We start from the raw sequence: 3,728 nt of genomic DNA on the forward strand, positions 1-3,728 counted from the left end.
CTAAACCTTATAAAAAAATTAAAAATACTATAGCCGACGAATATAGTATTTAAATATCGTCGGCTAAAGTTGCTAGGTTTTTGAAAAAAAAAACTGCAGAAACTTTCGGCCACCTCCAATCACCACCAAAATTTGACAGAATATTCCTCTCAACATTTCGAACAACTTTCTAGAAGAAGTCGAAGCCCAATTCTAAGCCTAAACAGGTCAATTGAATCAAAATATAAAAATCCCCAATTTTAAACCCTAAAAACTTCAAATCTTCGATTCTCTTCACACACACCGAATCGAGCTACCAAATTCTAGGGGAATGTAGTACTAATCAAACTCAACTTATCCATATATAGAACTCACAAAATGGTGACCTGAGGAAGGAGAAATTTGATCGACACCGAATCCGAACCGGCGGAGTTTTGGAGCTCGATTTATCCCTCACGGAGGCGCCACTCGATGCACCACATGTCCAGCAATGAAGTAGAGACGACGGCGACGCTTTTGGGACAAGTGTGGCGGTTTCCGGTGGCTTGACGGCGGAGCTAGGCCGAGAAGAAAATCCAGAACTTTTTCTAATTTTCTGACTTCTTACCATCCACCTCTGGTAAAACTCCTATATAAAGAACTTTACCCGACGAAATTATTTATTTTCGTCGGCTAAACTCTTTTGAAAATTTTGGTTGACCGCTAAAAAAATTTTGTTGAAAATTTTGAAAATTTTTGACAATAGCTGACGAAAGTCCTTTATTTTCGTCGACTAAAGTGCTTTGAAAATTTTCCTCTAAATTTGGTTTACCGCAAAAAAAATTTTGACCTTAGCCGACGACTTTTTTAATATCTCGTCGGCTAAAGTCTATAAATTCACGAAAATGCTCATATCTCCCTCTATATTACGTAGTTTGATCAAACCTTCCACACGAAAAACTCTCACGTAGATGAGACGCAACCGCCTATATAAAATTTTTGAGACATTTACCTTCCGACGATAGGGCTCCCCATAGGGAATAATAACGGTAAATAGGGTTGACCGCTACTATCGGCATCGAGACGTTACCCGATTTACGTGATTTTTGAACCATAGCCGTATTTCACCATTATGAACACATCTTATTTCAAGAGATTTTTGATAATTTTGCTTCCTATGTAGAGTTGGTTCAAAAAGTTGTATAACCTACTAAACAAGTTATACAACATTAATAGACACATTGTGATTCCGATGACTAAAATTCACAAACTAAAATTCGACTGTCAGATATGATCATTATGACGAAAGATGTTTATGGTAAAAAATGCAACTGGATCCGACAACGTTAAGGGCTCGATCGAAACGGTCAACCCTAATCCATCGTCACTTATCACACAAAAACGCTCATATCTCCCTCTATATTACGTAGTTTAGGCACACGAAAAACTCTCACGTAGATGAGACGCAACTGCCCATATAAAAATTTTGAGACATTTACCTTCCGACGATAGGGCTCCCCATAGGGAATAATAACGGTAAATAGTAGACACGTGATTCCGATGACTAAAATTTACAAACCAAAATTCGACCGTCAGATATGATCATTATGACGAAAGATGTCTATGGTAAAAAATTCAACTGGATTCGACAAAGTTAAGGACTTGATCGAAACGGTCAATTCTAATCGAAAATAAGAAAACTGCATTTTGAAGCCCTAAACGGACTCGGATGGCCAAAAAGGTCCTTATGTCATGGCCAAGCAATGAGTTTGACTCGTTCGGCCGTTACGCTTCCGAAAAGGTATCACAATAGTCAATCGGACACCAAACACCAAATCTGCAGCATAGTGAATAATAAGGGTAAATTGTATTGACCGCAACTATCGGCATCGAGACTTTACCGGAATACCATGATTTTTCAACCATAGACGTATTTCACCATTCTAGTCATATCTTATTTCACGACTTTTTTGCGTTTGAAAGTTCTATGTATAGTTTTTTTTCCCAGATGAGTTGTTGTCCAGATCTGTAAATATAAGACACTTTAACCGACGAAATTATATTTTTCGTCGGCTAAACTTTTAAAAATTTCGTCGGCTAAAGTTCACAGACTATAGCTGACGAAAAAAGTTATTCAGACGACGAAATTTTAATATCGTAGTCTAAAGTTGACCAAAGCCGACGAAAATTTAAATTAGCCGACGAAGGAAAATTTAGCCGACGAAAAAATAATTCGTCGGCCTGGTTTTTTTATTTTCGTCGGCTAAAGCTTTTCTTCTGGTAGTGTAAGTATTACCATATCATGTCGGATGTGAAATGTACGTAGTGATATTGTTTCATTGAAATCCCAGATGATATTTGTCTCATGTGTTCCTTACCTTGCACTATATGCATTACTCATTTATACGAATTGCGAATTACCAATTGGGAATTTTACTAAGAGTTTGATAGGGAATTGGTTACATGTGAAGCGTTGTGTTATACAGTAAAAATCCTGTGTTGGGAAAACAACAAACCTAAAATGTAACTTATAAGTGAGTAACTTACTCTTAATTGGAGCGACACATTAATTGTGACTCAAGCCTCAACAACTAATACGTTGTTAAGTTAATTTAGAGAGTATCGATGATGCGGGAGTAAGTCTTTGAGCAACTCTAAGAGCAAATGCACCTATTTTAGGTGGGTTGGACCAATCCTCAACTCAGGCTAATACACTATTCATTCAAATCAGTCATTAGTCTTTAATTTGACGATACAACAACGAGACTAATCCGAGGACTAATTACTATTCACCTTTTATAAAATATTTTTTATTGATAAACAATTAGCCCAGCATATAGGATGAGTTGTAGATGATTCAATGCGGGCCCCGCAATTTCAATTAGCCCAGACCAATCCATCCATGTCTCGTCATATGGGACCCATGACTAACCCAAATGAATTCTGAACCAGTGCATTCACTTTTCAGTCTACTTCTCACTCCAACCCAGACTTTTAATCCTTTGAAAGCATGTGCTGTAACTGGTCGTTGTTTAACATCTTGCAAACATTGTTATCGATAGTACGAAATCATCCAACTCCTCATGTCATCGTGTTTCTTTTCAATAAAGCTATTGCAGTTTCCCTTTCACAAAAAATGCATCACGGTGGGTACGTGTTGTGTGGTAATCACGCCAGCCCTTACTGCTTACACAATGAATAATAATGGCATGCATTGCGATTTGCGAACATGATGTTAATAACTCACTGAGCATAGATGAAAGACATTATTGTCTAAAGAAATTATTATTTCTCTAACAAGTTCACCAAGTATTTGCATTTGGGATTCAATATAATCACACACATATATATATATATATATATATATATAGGTACTATATTTTTAAAAATGACAAGGGATTCATTCATTCACCTAGTTTGAAAACAAAAAAATAAATTCAATAGTAATCCATCATGACTCAAAACTGGAAATACTTAAACCTAATAGCTAATAAGTTTCTTCACTCCAGTCCCCTTTCCCTTAAATCTGCATGCACGAGTTATAAGGTGCATCATGAACTCGCATCACGTACATACTGGGGAGACGACGTAAATACATATCACACATAACCAACACATACAGTAACTTAATTATGCCAACCATGCATAAGATCAACCGCCTATATATGAGGTACAAAACCATATACAAAATGCATGCCACCGGAAACAATCCATCGATATCTACGTCGACATCTCAAGGTTTCTTGGTGTGCATAACGGAAGAACATCCG

Source organism: Fragaria vesca, linkage group LG3 (assembly GCF_000184155.1).
Source record: "Fragaria vesca subsp. vesca linkage group LG3, FraVesHawaii_1.0, whole genome shotgun sequence".
Classification (NCBI taxonomy): Eukaryota; Viridiplantae; Streptophyta; class Magnoliopsida; order Rosales; family Rosaceae; genus Fragaria; species Fragaria vesca.